The sequence below is a fragment of the Sorex fumeus genome, unplaced genomic scaffold, assembly GCF_029834395.1.
Source record: "Sorex fumeus unplaced genomic scaffold, SorFum_2.1 ptg000072l, whole genome shotgun sequence".
In the NCBI taxonomy this organism is placed as follows: domain Eukaryota; kingdom Metazoa; phylum Chordata; class Mammalia; order Eulipotyphla; family Soricidae; genus Sorex; species Sorex fumeus.
Window position 1 is genome coordinate 58,180,678 of NW_026606129.1, and position 20,215 is coordinate 58,200,892.

Consider the following 20,215-nt stretch of genomic DNA (forward strand, 5'->3'; position numbering starts at 1 on the left):
GTGATTGAACCGTGGTTGGCTGCATGCAAGGCTAAAAGAAATGGTACAATGCATACTCTGTGTGCAGCATCAGTGTTTGATCCACAGAATCAGTTAATCTGTGAGTTAGCCCTCAAGTACTACTGGGTGCGGATCTCTCAGACTGCCTCTCCTGAATAAAAATTGCTGTCTTGAAAACTGGGTTAGAATTAAGGGAAAAAGGCTGTTAGTGTTTTGTGCAGACATTTGAAGAAATATAATATGGGAGGCCAGGATGTGATTTCTGTCTTTGCCAGTGTATTCCTCCGTCTGTCACACATAAGTTTGGGAAGGAAAGTGTGTGTGGGGGGGAGGGTAAGAAAAAAAGTATAACAGACAACCTTTATGCACATTAGAATCTTCTGGTGCTTTTTCTTCCCTTTCTTTTCTTTTCTTTTTTTTTGGCACTGTGATTTATAAAATTTTAATAGTAAGTTTTAGGCATAGAATATTCCAACACCACTAACATCACCAGTGTGTTGGTGTCTCTCCATCTATACCTCTACCTGTGTGCCCTCCTAACTTCCTCCCAGCCAACCTCCTTAGCACTTAGACAAAATTGCATGATTTTGTCTCTTCTGACCGCTGAGTAGTATTCCATTGTGTTTATATAGCACATTTTTTTTTATACACTTACCTGATCTTGGGCACTTGAATTATTTACAAATCTTTGTTATTGTGAATAGTGCCTTACATAGGGGTGCCAATCAATATCTTACAGAATATGTTTTCAGGCCTTTAGGGTAGATTCCAAGAAATTGAACTGCAGGTCATATGGAAGCTTAATTCTTACATCTTTTTGGTAAGAAGTCTCTTATTTCATAGAGGGTGAGCCCAACAACATTCTTTCAATCATAGATGAGTTTTTCTTTTTCCATGCATTCCCACCAGCACTGGTTGTTTCTACTGTTTTTGACGTGTGTCAGTCTCAATTGGTGTGAGGTGCTGTCTTATTGTTTTTATTGCACTTTCCTGATGATAAGTGATGAATACTTTTCATGTACTTATTGACTATCTATTGACTATCTATGAGTTTTCTTTGAGGAAGTTTTTTGTTCAGCTCTTCTCCCCATTTTCTGATAGTGATTTTTTTTCTTGTTTTGTGAATGCTTTAATATCTTGGGGCTGGAGCGATAGCACAGCAGTAGGGCGTTTGCCTTGCACGCAGCCAACATGGCCGACCCGAGTTCGATTCCTCCGCCCCTCTCGGAGAGCCTGGCAAGCTACCGAGAGTATCTCTCCCGCACGGCAGAGCCTGGCAAGCTCCCGGTGACGTATTCGATATGCCAGACACAGTAACAACAAAGTCTCCAATGGAGACGTTACTGGGCCTGCTTGAGCAAATCGATGAACAACGGGAGGGCCTTTACCTTTACCTTTATCTTTTAATATCTTAGATATTATTGTTCCTTTTTTAGGTGTATGGTGAGTGAATATTTTCTCTCAATTTGTTCTTTACATTGACGCCTGGGTCAGGTACCTCAGAATTATCATTTAATATTTAAAAATTATTAATATTTTAAAAATTTGCATATTATTCCTCAAACACAAAAAACATTAATTGAAAAGATATATACACACCTATGTCATTACAGCACTCGATACAATAGCCAAGATCTGAAAACAATGCAAATGCCTGACTGTGGATGAATGGATCAAGAAATACTGGTATATACATGGAATCCTTGCAGCTTTATTTATTTATTTTTGCTTTTTGGGTCACACCTGGCGATGCTCAGGTGTTACTCCTGGCTTTGCACTCAGGAATCACTCCTGGCAGTGTTTAGGGGACCATATGGGATGCTGGGAATCAAAGAACCCGGGTCTGCTGCAGGCAAGGCAAACGCCCTACCGCTGTGCTATCACTCCAGCCCCAAGGATTTTTTTTTTTCTTTTTGGGTCACACCTGGTGATGCATAGGAATTACTCCTGGCTCTGCACTCAGGAATTACTCCTGGCGGTGTTCAGGGGACCATATGGGATGCTGGGAATTGAACCTGGGTCAGCCACTTGCAAGGCAAACGCCCTACCCGCTGTGCTATCGCTCCAGCTATGCAGCTTTAAGAAAGTAAAACCATATAGTTTGCTGCAACATGGATGAAACTAGAGGATATAATGCTGAGTGAAGTCAGTCATAAGGAAAGGGGTAGATAATAGAATGATCTCCCTCATATGTGGGACTTAAAGGCACAACAGAAGGCCAAAGGCAAAATGAGAGAACTGATCCACAAAACTGAGTTTATGGAGGGAAGGGTGTTGAAAGGGAGGGGCATTGAGAACTGTCAAGGAGGGAGGTGGGTACTCTGGTGAAGGTGTGATGTTAGATTATGCACATGAGAGACCGTGTACATGAGAGATGACGCAGTGGGTTGAGCATTTACTTTGCCTGTGCCTGACCCCGGTTCAGTCTTTGGCATCCCATATGGTGCCCTAAACATCAACAGGAGTGATTTCCTAAGTGCAGAGCGAGACGTAACCCCTAAATGTCACTGGGCGTGACTCCCTGTACCCCCCCAAATTATGAAATTATGTACACAGGAAACCATCATTAACTATGTAAACTACAGTTTAAAAAAAGTTAAATTTTTTACAATTTTTTTTGTGTTGAATAACTGTGAGATAGACCCTTACAAAGCTGTTTATGACTAGGTTTTAGTCATACAGTGTATCGGCACCCACCCCTCCACCAGTGTACATTTCCCAGCACCAGTGTCCCCAGGTTCCCTCCCTTCATCTTCGTCCCTCAAGGAATGAGTTATTTAGAAAATAGCACTTTCTGATGATTTGAAAATTTATATCTTTTACATCCAAATATTTTTGTGTAAAGAAAAATTTCTAAAGTAATTAAACATTTCTCTGTCATCTTAAGTAGAATGAAGAACATAGTTTTTTTCTTACTGTTTTATTCTGTAGCTGAATTATGCACTCAAAGGTAATGGAAAATATACAATATTTTTAGAATAATTGCTAAATATCTTTGAATTAAGCTTGTTTTACAAATTACTGATTTATCTATGTTTATAGTATGCTTGTTCCCTTTGAGTTAATATTTATCAACTTTCTGGGCCAGTCACTCATTTAAAACCTGTTCAGGACAAAATAAACACATGCAAAATAAATATGACTTTTGAGGATGCATGCAAACTTTGCAGTGCATGAACCTGGACATCTGTTGCCATACTTAACTGTTTCCTAATTGGATAAAGTAGTGGCATTAGTATCTTTGATAAATACATTGCTCAGTATTTTAGAAAAATGTCAAGATTGGTATTAGGTTGCAAATGATCATGAGATCTCTTCACCTTTTATACAGTATGCTATTTTTGTAGTACATTTTAAAAGTTTTCAGTAACAATATATTGTCATATATTGGGAAATATATAATGGTACTTTTATAGTTTTTTCAGAAAACATTTGCCAGTCTTTCAACTACCAGGTGATAATGGTAGAAAAATAAGTCTTTTCTTGAAATCATTTGAGGAGATCCAGAAGATTTTAAGTGGTAGAATCATATGATTATTTATTGTTTTTTAAGATTAGCAGGCTTAGTGTAATGTGAATAGAATGATCTAGTAGAAAGGATAGTTAGCAGTACATTTTTTTTATATTCCTTCTGATTTTATTTTATTATTTAAAAAAAATTTTTTTTGTTTTGTTTTATTAGTGAAACATCATGAGGTACAGTTGTAGCTTACAAGTTGTTGTACTTGGGTTTCAGTTATACAGTGATCGAGTACCCATCCCACCACCAGTGCCCATTCTCTACCCCCACCAATCCCAGTATCCCTCCCACCCCCCCATCCCCCATCTCACCCTGCCTCTGCGGCTGGGCACTCCCTTTTGTTCTATCTCTCCGTTTGGGTGCTTTGGTCTGCAGAAGAGACATTGGGTGGCAATCATGCTCAGTCTGTAGACTACTTTCAGCATGCATCTCCCATCCTGGGCGGATCTTCCCAGCACCCTTTATTTGGTGCTCCCTTCTCTATTTGAGCTGCCTTTACCCCTAGAGTGTGCGGCTGGCCTCTAAGCCATGGAGTGAACAACCTGGTATTTATCACAGCTGTTCTTGGGTGTTAGTCTCTTATTTTGTTACTTTATGTTACCCAGATGAATGCAATCTTTCTATGCCTGCCCCTCTCTTTCTGACTCATTTCGCTTAGCATGATATTTTCCATGTAGTACCACTTGTATGTAAATTTCATGACTTCATTTTTTCTAACTGCTACATAGTACTCCATTGTATAGATGTACCAAAGTTTCTTTAACCAGTCATCTGTTCTCGGGCACTCAGGTTTTTTCCATGTTCTAGCTGTTGTAAACAGTGCTGCAAGCAATACATTTTTATAGTGCAACCAAATCATCTGGATGGAGACAGATTGCCAGACATAAATCAGTGTAGAGGAAGGAACTGGCAGGGGCCAGGAAGATAGCTCCAGAGGCTGAAAGTGCATTTTACGTGTGAGAGCCCTGGTTTTAGTCCTGGCAACAAAGGGTCCCTTAAGCACCCAGCTGGCCCAACCCCTTTCCCCAAATAAACAGCTGGGAGGGCAAAATAAAACAGTTGAAGAACAATTTAGGAAATAGGATTGCCAGGAAACACTGAGTTTGTAAGGTTCAAGGGCAGGGAGAGCTCTTGAAAAGGTAACTATTAATAGCACTCAAGTGCCATGTTAGAAGGGCTGGCTCTGAAAACATTTGAATTAGTCTGGTAGATCTTGATCCTTGAGAACTATTCAGTAGATTGATAGCTATGAAAATCACTGGCAATGGGTTAAGAAGATGATAAGTTATCATAAAAACACTGAAAGTACTTGAATGGGTGCAGAGGGTCATTTAAAGTCATTTCTGTATGAAAGATCCATGTTTGTATACCTCATTAGTAATGGTTTTTTTTTTCTTTAGCTTTAATTGTTGCTACACTAATCGTTGCTAAAAAGATGATAGTAGTTTCACAAATGCTTTGGAGTAGAAAGTAAGACTGGGGATGAGGGATGAGAAAAATATAATACAGGCCAGGGATTTTCTAACGAAATTAGTTATATATTCCAAAGTAAATTGGAATCTTTTTTTGAGGGTGGGAGGGTTGGACCACACCCCAGTGATGCTCAGGGACTACTGCTGCCGTAGTGCTGATTGGTCTCTTATGGTATTCCCTGTGGAACCATGCAGTAGTGGATTGAAGGCAGGCCTCCATCATATATAGCACACACATGATAGCATGCACGTGAACCCTTTGAGTTTTCTCCTAGGCTCATACTTTTTTTTTTTCTGTTTGAAACCTTAAAACACTGATTTACAAAGTTGTTCATAATAACATTAATTTCAGGGTATTCAATATTGCAACAGCATCCCACCATCAGTGTGACCTTCCCTCCACAATGTCCCTAGTTACCAACTCAGCCCCCTCAGCCTGTACCCTTAGCAGGCACAAAACAACTTTATGTTACTTGTTATAGTATACATCTCATGATGGTGTTACTAAAGTCATTGTCTGAGGAGTTGCTGAGCTAGTTGAGCTAGTTGAGCCTTGTTGCTCTTTGAGCTAACTAGGTGCTAGTTGAGTCTTCTGTGCTATTGTTTTTACTCATTTAACTTAGTGGACTTGTGTGGAACTTCCCCATCTAACTTTGTGTGTTCCTGCTGGGCAGTCAGTACTGTGAACTTTGGAGATGTTGCTCACCGCTGTGTGTTCCAGCAACTCTAGCTTTTGGATGGTTCACCAGTATGGCATCTTGGGTTTACCAGGTTCAGCTCAGCCGCTGCTTCTCTGAGAGGTTGGTTGTGGGGATGGGCTATATAAATGTGAGCGGAAGTTGGTGTGGGTGGGTGGAGCACTGAGTCCTTGCAGCTGGTCAGGGACTCTGCCTGGCCCATCCCAAGAAGGCTCCAGTGAACTGGGCTGGGCTGCAGCTTCTCTCCAGAATAGGTCATGGGGAATTTGAAATTGAAATCTTAAGGAATTAAATATAATTTGTATAAGTGGTATATGAGTCAGAAAGTAAAAAATATATAAGAATTAAAATTTAGTAATTCTGCATAAATTAGATATTTAATAGCTGTATATTCTGTTTTCTGAGTTTTTAAAGCTAGAAAGTACTTTTTCATTGTATTTCTGTTGGCTAAAAACAGGAGTTGGGATATGAATGAAGTGGTAGAGCACATGCCTTGCATGTGTATGGCCCTGAGTTTAACCCCAGCATCATATTTCCTGCCCTTTCATGACTGCCAAGTGTCAACCCACAATGGAGACTAGAAAACCTTACTACCATGTGTGTTTGTGTACATGTAGCTGTAGCTGAATACATATTCAGTTCTTACTAAAACAGACAAGGAAAGCTTACTACTAGGCAGATTGTGTTTGTGTAGATGACTATATATCCAGAGTTTATGTCTCAGGTATATGAATAAAATGTCTGAAGATTGCTTAATCTAGAGATTATTGAGTTTGACAAAAATTAAGATTTTAGCATAAATCTTTCATTAAATTTTTTTTAATTAAATTTTTTTTTGGGGGGGGTCATACCTGGTGATGCTTGGGAGCTACTTCCGGCAGTGCTTAGGGGACCATGAAATGCCAGCAATTTAACCTATTCCTCCTGCATGCAAAGCATGTGTTCAACTCATTGGTCTTTCTCTCCAGAACCAGCCTAAATTCTTTAATATTAAACAAAGGGTTAAATACTATTCATCCTGATAAACATTAATTATGAAGGGAATTTTATAAAACCATATAAATCAAAATTTAAAAGTAAAAGATTGGGGTCAGAAAGAGAGCTCCTCTTGGAGCTCTGGAGTGTGTAGTTTGCATGTAGGAGACGGGTTCTATTCCTGAAACAACATGGTCCCTTGTGCACTGCTGGGAACAATTCTCCCATACTCCTATCACTGAACCAGAAGTAATCCCTAAATACTACCAGGTGTGACCCCCAAGAAAAAGCAAACAAAAACCTTATCATGGTAAAATTTGAATTTTTTCAGTAAGAGGTATGTTTTCTGAATTATCAAATTCCATTACTTGTTTTGGGGCCACACCTAACTCTGAGCACAGGGGTCACTCCTGGTGGGGTTTTGGGGACCATTTGCAGTGCTGGGATTTTGGGGACCATATGCAGTGCTGGAACCCAGGTTGACAGCATGCAAGGCAGATGCCCTACCTGCTGTATTCTCTTCGACCCCTATTTAATCTTCTGTGCAGTCATTTATTTTAAATAGATTTTTGTAATTGTTTTTTATGATTGCAGCTGTTGAATTTGTCATTATTAAAGTACACTTTCAATAATCGATAAAAATGAAGATATCAAGTAATTATGAATCATGAAATTCCTCTGAATTTATACTGTATAAAATGAGATCACATATGTGGAACTATTTAAAAATCAAATAGAAACTATTTAACTCTAAGTATAGGGAAAATATTTAATATTTTTTACAAATTTAATATAAAACATGTTACTTTGGAGCAAAGAAGTAAAATAAAATAATTTCAACTGCAGATTTGTGTGAATGTAGAATGTAATCAGGGTGTACTGAAATGTACTTAAAATACAATTTATGAGTTTAAAGAATAGAAAATTTTATTTGGAGGAGAGTATTAGGGCAAAAAGATTTTAGAGGAAAGTAGCATTTAAAAATTTGGTTCCTGTATAAGTATTTTAACACTCACTTTAGAAAAAAGTGCCATTTTATATAGCATGCATTGTAGTTCTAAACCTTAGTAGTCTTTTACTTGCACAATGTTTTCTATTGTAAAGCATGTATGTCAAAATTCAGAATCTGCACTGTCACTTCCTCAGTGTAAACCTGGCTCTGCTAAGATAGCATGCCTGAAAAAGTGTAAATTTCTCAGGCTCTTGAAAGGCAGCTTGAGAATTAAAAAGAAAAGTTAAGGTATGTTTAATTTTCTAAGTTACAACTATTTAAAAGTTCATTTAACTATTTGCTTTTATTTATTAATTTTCCCTTTGTTGTGGTAATCTAGGGTTGCACATACTTGATTGTGGTGCTCACATGCTTAGTCGTGGTAGTAACCTGGAATTAAACATTTTAGTTTTGGCAATTGAAATCATTTGGTTGAAGTGTGTCAGAGAAAAAGTTTGATTATGTTGATGATTGAACTCAGCTTGTGGGGTGGAGCCAGGACTCAGTTTACCAGCATCTAGAGCAGATCTGTAGTTCTGCCTGGAGCCGTCATAAGGTCCTCATTTTAGAATCTTAATATACTTTTAAAGGAACTGATAAATTAATTCTTATAGCAACAGAAAACTGAAAAAATTTTTTTTATATTTTTTTGGGTCACACCTGACAATGCACAGGGGTTACTCCTGGCTCATGCACTCAGGAATTACTCCTGGTGGTGCTGGACCATATTGGATTCTGGGAATCGAACCCGGGTCCGCCAAATGCAAGGCAAATGCCCTACCCACTGTGCTATCACTCCGGTCCTGCAAAAATTTTTCTTTTGCAAAAATTTCTTAAGTCTTTTACCATAGCTTCTAAATTCACTCAGAATAAGAATTAAACATTATAATTTTAATGAGTCATAGCTCCCATATTTGAACCTATTTATTTATTTGGTTTTGGGGCCATACCTGGCAGTGCTCAGGGTGTACTCCCAGATCTGTGCTCTCAGGGATCTCTCCTGGCAGGGCTTGGGAGAACTTATATAGTGCTGAGGATCAAATCTTTGTCGGCTGTATACAAGGCAAGTGCCCTACCCACTGTGCTTTCTCTCCAGTTCATTTTGAGCCAATTTATGACCTTGAGTAGGTTGAGTTGCTCTTCCCCCTGTAGGCATACATATGTAATAATGGAATGCATCAATTTTTCATTTCAGAACTTGTTTGTATTTTATTAAGACAAGTTTTTAAACATTTGAGGCATTGTGATTTACAAATAGGGTTTCATGCATACATTATTCCCAGACTACACCCTTTACCAGAGTGAATCCACCTGGTAAATCCACCCTTCGGAATCCATCCTCCCTAATCCCCTTCTCCCATTCCATGGGAAGCTCAGCTTGGATTCCAGTCAAGTCATCTACAAAATTTTGCAATAATCAGGTTGATTAATTTTTGTCTTTTTTTCTTTTTGCTTCTTGGCCCAGGTCTTCTAATACGTGGTGCTTGGGAGTAGCTCCTTGTGGTACTGGAGGACAGCATAGTGCCAGTGATTGAATCTGGATTTCCCTCATGCAACACATGCACTTTAGCCCTTTGAGCTATCCCCTGACCCATTGATCAAATATTGATTGATTGTAATTTGTTTGCATGACACTGTATTTTCTTAGTTTGCATTTATTTTGGGGGCCTCTCAAGTAATGTTTAGGGGATCCCTCTCTGGTATTTGTTCAACTGGGTCAGATAATTCATTGCAGTTCTGCGTTTCTGCAGAGCTTAGTTGCAGGACAGTGGAGTAAGGCCCGTGGTATAGTGGCAGCTGTAGGGTGTGAGTGTGGCTGCCTGGGCTTCGGCAGGGTGGGGACTTGGCCCACCCTCTCCCAAGTGCACCCAGAGTTTATAGCAGGGAGACTCGTGTACTCATGAATTTCTGCAGCTCGGAGATCTCTTTCGAGATTTAATAATGAATCTGTAAGACTGGGCTGACGGATGATGCCTCTGTTTCAAATTAAAATTATTTATTTGCATTTTCCCTCCCTTTTCCCATCTCACCTTTGTTGCTGTTGCTGTGATGATTGGGAGTCACAGACATGTCTGGTTGTGGTGCTTGCCCTTTTAGGCATGTTGCTTGCTAAGGATCTTGCTTTTTAGTAGTGATACTTGGACACATTCTGCTTGAAGTGCTTGCTGCTGGGGTTGCTTTGGTATATTTGGTCACATCTTTTTGGTTCTTTGTTTTGGGGCCACAGCTGGCAGTGCTCAGAACTGACTCCAGGCTCTGCACGCAGAGTTCATTCCTGGTGACCATACCAGGTTCTGTGTATTGAACCCAGGTCAATGGAATATAAGGCAAACGTGCTACACCCTGCCTGCTATACTATTCCCCTTATTTGTGCTCCCACCTGGCTGCAATATAGCCAGAGATATCAGACAGCAGAGGTGCCAGGGTTGATTTTAGTGCATTTGGTGGCACGAGGGATCAAACTCATGGCCTTCTTGTTTGCATTGTAAGTGCTCTAAGTTACTGAGCTATTATTTTGTGGGTCCTTTAAAAAAATTGAATCACAACGAGACACACCATTTTAAAATTGTTCATGATTGGGTTTCAGTCATATAATGTTCCAACACTCATCCCTTCACCAATGTACATTTCCCACCACCAATGACCCCATTTCCCCCCTACCCCCACCTGCCTCTACACAGGCACTTCTCTCTCTTTCTCTCTCTCTCTCTCTCTCTCTCTCTCTCTCTCTCTCCCTCCCTCCCTTTCCTTTTGGGCATTATGGCTCGCAATACAGATATTAAAATGTTATAATGTATATCTCTATCTTCTTTCAACACTCAGTTCTTGTCCAGAGTGATCATTTCTATTATTGTCATATTTCCCTTCTCTTTCCTAAACTGCTATCTCTCCAGGCTGGAGAGATAGCACAGCGGTAGGGCGTTTGCCTTGCACGCAGCCAACATGGCCGACCTGAGTTCGATTCCTCCGCCCCTCTCGGAGAGCCCGGCAAGCTCCCGAGAGTATTCGATATGCCAGACACAGTAACAACAAAGTCTCCAATGGAGACGTTACTAGGCCCTCTCGAGCAAATCGACGATCAACGGGAGGGTCTTTACCTTTTACCTTTCCTAAACTGCAAAATTGTTACAAATTTTATGACAAAATTTTTCCCCCAAAAGTGGACCACCATTATGTGAATCTTTTTTTTTTTTTAAGAAAAGGGTGTTGATATTTCTTAAAAATCCTGTATTGCTAAATTGGTGCAAGATTAGATGCATGAAATACTGAATAGTCCAAATTGATGCACATCATTTCTTTGTGACAATTTAGGGAACATTTTTCTGGTCTGAAAAAACAAAGCTAACACAGTAGTTATTAATGATTGTGCATTGTGGAAATATTACACTTGAAAAAATTTCTCCATTGTTGTGAAGTACATACATAAAAACTTAATTTTCTGTGTCTTAAGATTCTGTCTTTATAATTGACTTTTTATTTAATGCACTGTCCTAAGCACCACTTATGTAAGAAATGTTTTCTTCATTGCTGTCATAGTGTATCATTTTTGGATCCATCAGCATATTCCAAATTGCCATCTTTTTGAAACTTTGATGTCTGTTTCATCAGACATAAGGTCTCAACTCTTCATTATCCACGTATAGGTTCCAGGTACCAGCATTTTATATTTCCGGTTGGCATCAGATTGACAGTCATTGCCAAACATCATTGAAAACAGTGCATGTGGTCTTTCAGGGGTTTGTTTACATCAGGGTTTGCAAGATGTTAAGTCAGTGGGAATGACTACCTCTGCTATGGAGAGTTACTTCCCTTCATTCACAGTGTGATCTTGGAAACTATTTAAAACAAACAGAGCTGGATGATTCAGTGCACTCTATTTTCAATCCCAAACAATTTTAATTCCATTCACCATGAGTTCTAGGTCTGCCTGATCCTTTGCTTTTCACTTGAACTGAACTTCTTGGGGAAACTACATCCTTAAACATTGTTCCTCCTCTTGAATATTAATTTATGATGCAAAGTTTTCCATTACCGCTGGCTTTTATAGATACATTCAATCCTTTTGGCTCAATAGTACTGTTTGAGGCATATCAAAAACAACCTAGAATCTTGAGTAGCATTACTTAACTATTTGAGAAAATAAGTATGAAGTTTCCTGTTACATACAAGAGAAATCCATGAAAGTTTCATTTTTTTTTTGAAAGTGAGGGTACACACCTGCTCAGGACTTTCTCCTGACTCTGCGCAGGGAATAACTCCTGGCAGTGCTCAGGGGATCATATAGGAGGCTGGGGATCAAACCATGGTTAACCACATGCAAGGCAAGTGCCCTTTCTGCACTACTGACTCTACCCCCATTACAATCCTTTCACTGTAATTTGGAAACTTTTAGCATATTGTGGTTCTCCTTCACACAGACTGATCACTCACATTAACCTCATAACTTAGTTACCTCCCTTACCTTCATTTGTAACATTTCATATATAAGATACATTGTAGCATACTTTAAGCAGTTGTTGCTCTGCACAAGACTTAATTTGTGGAAAAGTGCCTGTTTTAGGCACTCTATGTACATATCTAGAAAGGTTTGTGTGTTTTAGGCTGTCTCTTAATTTATGTCAATCTCACACCAACTTTTCACTCACTAAAAGCTCTTTCGGAAGTTCTTTCCATGCTTTTCAATAAACATAGTCACTTACTCCTTGAAGCCTATATAATATTTTTATATTTACCCATATCAGAAAGGGCTGGAGCCATAGCACAGTGGGTTGGGCGTTTGCCTTGCAAGCGGCCAACATGGCCAACCCGAGTTCGATTCCTCCGCCCCTCTCGGAGAGCCTGGCAAGCTACTGAGAGTATCTCGCCTGCACGGCAAAGCCTGGCAAGCTACCCGTGACGTATTCAATATGCCAAACACAGTAACAGTTGTCACAATGGAGACGTTACTGGGCCCACTTGAGCAAATCGATGAACAACGGGAGGACAGTGACAGTGACATATCAGAAAGAAATGCCTTTCATAATAGTGATCACTGACAGTTTAGCTATGCTGGAAGATGTAAACCTTATCATATCGCATGGCTTAATCACAGTAGTTTCAACTCCCTGCCAATTCTTTAGTTATCTGTGGCTCTTCATGGGGTTGGCATTAATCTTGTACCACCGCCCCTCATTTATGTGATTTTGACTTGTGGCACCGTTGGAATATCCATATAGCCCCCAGTTGAGAAAAATTATGCTCTAAGCAAACCACACAAATTGCTTTTGGGAATAACTGACAAATGTGCAAGTGCTGAAGATTCTAGACTTGTGCCTCTCAGTGCTCAGAAAGATAAATGTGATCTTTGTGCCAGTCATGAGAATGTTGTTGGTTGGTTACCTTTTAAGCAATGTGATCCAAAGAATTATGCCATGCAATGATTATAGTTTTTTAACTAAAAAAACCAGGATGTAACAGTTATGTGGTGAAATAAAGTAACTGTGATCTTGGGCAAGTCACTTTTTATGATACATTATTTCCTCTCAGGTTGGTGAAAGAATTGAGCAAACATATCTGTCAAGTACTTAAAACAGTTTATGGCAGCAGTAGTAATAAGCACCATTTAAAAGCTAGATATTCTGGCAGAGCGTACTTAACACAGGCCTTGCGCTTTTGCCCTTCTCCTCCTCCCCGGTTTGAGGCCTCCGCCACAACCATGCTGCGTATGATTTTCAGCCAGGCTAAGAAATATCCGAGCTTGATTCCCCTCTTTGTCTTTATTGGAGCTGGAGGTACTGGTGCAGTGCTGTATGTCACCTGCCTGGCCTTGTTCAATCCTGATGTCAGTTGGGACAGAAAGAATAACCCAGAGCCATGGAACAAACTGGTCCAAATGATCATTACAAGTTTTTTGCAGTGAATGTAGATTACAGCAGACTGAAGAAAGAAGGTCCAGACTTCTAAACAAAATGTTTCACTTGTAAAGCTGCTTAAAATGAAGGTCTTCCAGAAGCCATCGCACAATTTTCCACTGAACTAGGAAATACTTCCCCTCTAAATGCATGAAAACATGTTGATGTATTATGTTGGGGATTACAGTGATTAATAAATATAGGAAACATAAAAAAATAAAAGTTACATATTCTTATTGGGGGGGGGCGGGTTTGGGGGGGCAGGTGTGCATACCAGGTGGTGCTTAGGATTTTCTCCTGACTGTTCAGGGATCATTCCTTGTGCATTTGGGACCATATGGAGTGCTGAAGATCAAACCCAGGTCAGCCATGCGAAGGGCAAACACCCTACATGCTGTATTGTCTCTGTCTCCCCGCCCCCCACCTTTTTTGGTCTGTTTACCTAGCAGTGCTCAGCAAGGTGCTTGGGACACACTCTCAGCAACCTGGGACTTCAACATGCAAGGCAGGTACTCCAGTTATATTCCTGGCCCTGAATCAGGTTTTTATACTCTTTAACTCAGTAATGTCATTTCTTTTCTTTTTTTGTTTTTGGTCACACCCAGCAATGTTCAGGGATTATTGCTGGCTCTGGACTCAGGAATTACTTCTAGCGACGCTCAGGGAACCATATGGCGTGCTGGGGATTGAATTCAGTTCTGATGCATGCAAGGCAAAAGCCCATACCGGCTGTACTATTGCTCTGGCCATAGTAATGTCATTTCTATGGACTTAATAACATTTCTAAAAGATGTTGCAGAAAGATGTATGTGTGACAGATTTATTTGCTTAGAATAATTGTAAGATGTCTATCATATATGGTGAATAGGTGTGGTTAAATACATTAGTGAGATAAGGTGAAATATCATCTAGCCATTTACCCTATGTTCAAAAAATAAACGCAGTGGGAAATGATACAAGTGAAAAAGTCAGAGAAGTATGCAATTATATATATATATATATTTTGAAGTAAATAGATTTTATTTGGAGGATTTTTAGGTGTGGAGGGGGAGAGAGAGAGAGAGAGAGTAAAGTTAGACACGAAAGCATGAAAGTACACATCTCAAGAGGGGAGATGCGGACGACACATGTGCTCGGGAACCACATGTGCTCGGCCACATGGGCACAAGCAGCACCTGGGCTCGGGCAGCAAATGCGCGCGCCAAGTATGCAATTATATATAAATCATGATTTCAAACTTTTTTTTATGTAGGAGTACTGCTATTTATTCAGCCATTGAGTAAGCTGACTGAATTGGGCATGAACTCCACATTACTTATTTTTTTTAATTTTTAAAATTGGATATCCATGGGACAGACCATTACAAAGTTGTTCATAATTGGGTTTCAGTCATCCAGTGCCAATCCTCCACCAGTGTACATTTCCCACCACCCATTTCCCTACCACAATCCCCCAACCCCCAATCCACCACCCCCAGCCTCCCTCTATGGGAGGCACTTTCCTTGTTGTTCTCTTTCTCCTTTTCCTTTTGTGCATTATGGTCCAAACTTCTTTAGACCAGAAAAATGGAGTGTCGATTTGTTTATAATACATTTGAAAATATTACGTGAAAGCTGGAAAGGTGCGATTTAAATTTTTATTTGTACTTTATTATATTTTTCTGATTTCAGTAATAAGTATTTTAGACTCAGAAATACATTTTTTCCAATGCTGGAGATCAGACGCATACCTTACACATGTGAGGTGTATTCTCTTTTGTTGAGCCACATCCCTGACTCAAAACTAAATTATTTTTGCAGAAATCAAATGGGGGAAAAATCCATTGTGAAACAGGAAAGCATTATGTGAATAGGAAACCTTAGTACAAGTCCTGCTAATAAATACTTTTTTATTTTGGCCACACCCAGTAGCACTCAGGGACCTCTTCTGACTCAGTTCTTGGGGGCTACTGCTGGCTCTGTGCTTAGGGGGCCTTTGGGTGTGTGTGTGTGTGTGGTGGGGGAAGGGGTCAAGAGGTTTGCTTAGGGAAATTTATGGTGCCAGGGAAAAAATCTGGAGCCCTCGTGTTTAAAACATGTGTTTGAGCTCTTTGAGCTGTCTCTTTGGCCCCCACTTATCTTTTTAGTTGTGATGCTCATTACGCATCACACCCTTTAGTTGTGGTACTTGGCTTCAGTGAAGCCACAAATTGTTTGTAGCCAGGGATCAGAGACAGCAGGTCTCTCAGCAATGTGCTTGGTACTTGTGGATGGCAGTAGGGATCAAACTCATGGCCTCACTTTCAAGTTAGGCACTTTATCCATAGAGCCATCTCCTGGCTTCTGGAATATACTTTCCTTTGGCATCAGTTTTATTTAATTTTCCAGCACTGGCAATATTGCCATGTATCTTTGAGGAGCATAATACAGTTGTGTGCTTATCAACCATTTTTCCTTATGTACAGTTTCTGACTCCAAGTTTCTGAGTTTTTGGTAGCGGTAAGTTTGCAGTTCCATCAGTTGGTCTCTTTCACAGCTGATTGTTGTAGTCAGCTGTAATCCTTGCTCCTTCCTGGACACGAAGAACACATATATCATCTGCCTAATAGCCATGTCTAAAATTGCTTCTCTTGGAGTAACCATCATTAGCTGGTTCTCCCTCAGCAGATGCTCCCATTCCATGGTGGTTCTCACAGATGAAGCCAAATGATTATCTCCACAAAGCTGTCATGTTGGAAGCTGCAAAAAACTGTCAAGTCGGCTTTTCAGCTTTTCTGTTATGTAGCATGTCTCCTTTTAGTAAACTTTGCTTTGCACTTTGCAGATACTGTCTTTGTTGTTTTCAAACAAATTAACTTGGCATTGATAAATTTTATCTGCTATTTTTTCCAACAGTGTGCTCACATCATTTGTTTCATATTTTGGTAATTCTTACAATATTTCAACCTTTTTCATTACTATTATATGTTAAGGTCATCTGTGATCCTCGATCTTTGGTTACTGTTGTAATTATTTGGGGGATCCATTAAATATATTCATAGAAGATAGCAAACTTAATTGATAAATATTGTGTGTGTTCTGTTACTCAGATCATTCTCTTACCCTTGTTACTCTCTTTGGACTTCATTTCTTGAGACACAATAGTGAAATTATGCCACTTAATAGCTCCTCCTTGGCTTCTAAGTATTTTACTGGAAGTATCGGTTTTAAAATAAACATGTTTCTTATTTTAAATGTAAAACTGGAAATGATTAAGCTTATTGAGGAAGACGTATTTGAAGCTGACAGACTAATAGCTAGATGTTTTATAAGAGTTCGCTAAGTTGCGAATGCAAAGGAAAACTTTTTTGAAAGAAATTTAAAGTGCTGCTTCAATAAATACACAAATGATAAGGAAGTACAACAGCCTTACTGCTGATAAGGAGAAAAGTTTGAATGGGCTCACTAGAAGAACAAATTAGCCACATCATTCACTTAAGCCAAAGTGTAATCCAGAGTCAGGTCCTAAAATTCTTTAAAGGCATAGAGAGATGAGGATGCCACAGAAGAAAACTTTGATGCCAGTAGAGATTGGTTAGGTGTTTTTTTTCATTTTCTCTTTCCTTCTCTCCTTTCCCCACCCCCCTTCCCGGCCTCCCTCTCCCTTTTTTTCTCCCTTTGTCAGTTAGATTTTAAGGAGAGAAACAGTCTTAATCCAAAAATTTGAGCTAAGATCATTGATGAAGCTGAGTAACACTAAGAAGATTTTCAGTGTAGAGAAATGGATCTTATGTTCAAAGAAGATGGCGTCTAGGATTTTCATAGTTACTGAGGAGAAATCAATGCGAAGCTTGCTTCAGTGCTTCCAAAGACAGGCTGACTGCTGATTTGGTGGCTTTAAGTTAAAGTCAGTGTTCATTTACCATTAAAAAAAAAACCCAAAACCTCAATTCCTTTAAAAATTATGCTACATTTACTCTGCCTGTGCTCTACAAATGGATCAACAAAGCACCTCTACATCTGTTCACAACATGGTTTGCTATATTAAAACCCACTGTTGAGATCTACTTCTCAGAAAAAGCTCCTTTCAAAATATTATTGCTCACCAGGGCTGGGATATTGCTAAGCAGTAGAGCACATTCCTAGCTCATGTGAACCCCTGAATTCAATTTTGGGCATCACATGGCCCTCTAGCATTGGCAAGTGTGACTCTGATGGGAAAAACTTCCCCTTTTCCCACTGTGCACTCTAGGTATGGACCCTATAACCCTACAAAAACATAAAAAAAAAATTGCTGTCTAGCACCATCGGGTCTGTGTGTGTGTGTGTGTGTGTGTGTGTGTGTGTGTGTGTGTGTACACGCATGTATGTGTCTGTATTTATATATTTATATCATCTGCTCTTTGACAATACACTTAGCTACTTGGTGGCTGGGATATAGGTGTAAAAGGAAATTAGGGCTTTCATGAATGCTAATATAAGATCTGTTCTGTAATCTGTAAGTTCACTTCACTTTCAGTTCTTATTATTTTGTAAGATTATACCAGTGATGTGAGCTGGGCAACTGAAGTAAATTGAAAAGCATTTAGAAAAGATTCACATTCTAGATGCTGTTCGCATTCTAGATGCTATGAATATGTGATTTCTGGGAAGTGGTCAGGATATAAATAATAAGTTTGGAAGCGGTTGATTCTAATCAACATGGATGACTGAGGGATTCAAGTGGAGGAGGTAACTGCATATGTGGTAAAATAGAAAGAGAACTATAATTCCAAGTGGAACCTGAAGATGTGGCTTGATAGCTATGATCTCTTTATTCCTACATGTTTACTCGTCGTTCTTTAGATAGTATTCTCTGAAGTAAACCAAAAGTTTACACTTTTCAAGGTTGGGGCTATGTTACCTTATTGGTAGAGAATATTCATTGTAGCATGAAACCGTGGCTCGATCTTTGACACTACAGACCAAAAGTGTTGGGCACACTTTTTTTTTCTTTTTGGATCACACCCAGCGATGCTCAGGGGTTACTCCTGGCTCTGCACTCAGGAATTACTCCTGGCGGTGCTTGGGGGACCATTTGGGATGCTGGGATTCGAACCTGGGTCGGTTGTGTGCAAGGCAAATGCCCTACCTGCTGTGTCACTCCAGCCCCAGGTGGGCACACTTTTGAAGAAACTTTTGTAAACTTTGCCAAACTAGGTTCTAGATATTTGTGCCAGTTTACAGTTTCATGAACAGCTTGTAAAATATTTCTTGCTGGGGATGAGACTTACCAGTATAGTGAAGATTTTTCATGTGTGAGGCCCTGGGTTCATCCTCAGTGCTACAAATAACTAAATAAAAAACGTAATGGTGATGATTTGGCCGGAGTTATTGTTCAGTAGTAAAGCAGTTGGTCTTGCTTGTGTTAAGTTAGGTCCTGGCTTTGATCCTCAGTACTGCAGAAAACATTTAAATCATTCTTTAAAGCATGAATCAGTTATTTAAAATACTGATGGGAGAAGGGTTGGAGTAATAGTGCAGTAGGTAGGATGCGTTCCTTGCGCCAGCTCACCCAGGTTTGGCACTTAATATGGTTCCCTGAACCTCACCAGCAGTGGTCCCTGAGTGCAGAACCAGGAGTACGACCTAAGTATTGCCAGGCGCAGACCAAAAACAAACAGAAAAAATGAAATCAAAATATAGATGGGAATCTGGGGCTGAAGTGATAGAACAGCGGGTAGGGTGTTTGCCTTGCACGCAGCCGACCCGGTTTCGATTCCCAGCATCCCATATGGTCCCCCGAGCACCGCCAGGAGTAATTCCTGAGTGCATGATCCAGGAATAACCCCTGTGCATCGCCGGGTGTGACCCAAAAAGCAATATATATATGTGTATATATATGGAAATCAGTTCTCCTAATTTATTGAGTCATTTTATTTCTTGCACCTACTCCTTAGGTCACCTCTGGAGCACCTTTGGGCATGGATCCTCATGCCAAAACAATGAATGACTTTATCCTAGTGTGTATATAAATATAACACCAAACAAAAACCTTTCTTTTCTAGTGACAGTTGAAATATTCACACGTGTGGCAAAAAAATAAGCCATTCCTCTTACTTCTGTGGTATATAAGCTTCTTGATCTCTCAGTTATAAGAGCTTCTCTTGCTGTGTTTTAGACTCTTCCCAGCCTTGCTGGTTTGTAGCTGTGAGGTGTTGATCAAGTTGAAGCATGTCTTTCATTCTGTCTCATTTCTGAATCATATTCCAGTTGCCTGGTACTCATTTTGAGCATTGCTACTAAATATTCTTTTCTAGATTAGTATCATTTTAAAAAATGAAGTGCAATTTAAACAACAAACAAAAACTTTGTTACATTTGTAACATTTGAATCCCTCAACTCTTTATATATTTTAAGCTTATTTAACGTGTATGTATATTTATATATATTTTTTTCATTATTGTATTGGTCTTTTAAAAATAACTTTATTGCGGTATTGACATTCTTTTGGGAGGCACGGCAGGTTTTGGGCCACACTAGCTGTGCTCAGGCTTGCTTACCTCTGGCTTTGTGCTCAGGGATCACTCCTTGTGGGATCTGGGGGTCTGCATGTGATGCTAACCCTGGGATTAAAGCCGTGTTAAGCAGACACATGGCAAAAGTTTTACCTGCTGTACTTTCTGGTCCCTGAATTATTTACATCTGTAAGAGTCACTCATTGTAAGTAAG

At 39.7% G+C, this 20,215-nt stretch overlaps 1 protein-coding gene and 1 pseudogene across 29 annotated transcripts in view; both read left to right on the forward strand.

The window, feature by feature from the left end:
- SLMAP (sarcolemma associated protein) overlaps positions 1-20,215 on the forward strand; it is a 146,148-nt gene that overhangs the window by 15,214 nt on the left and 110,719 nt on the right. The gene's annotated exons all lie outside the window — the stretch shown is intronic.
- Positions 13,284-13,769, forward strand: LOC130037904 (cytochrome c oxidase subunit NDUFA4-like; annotated as a pseudogene).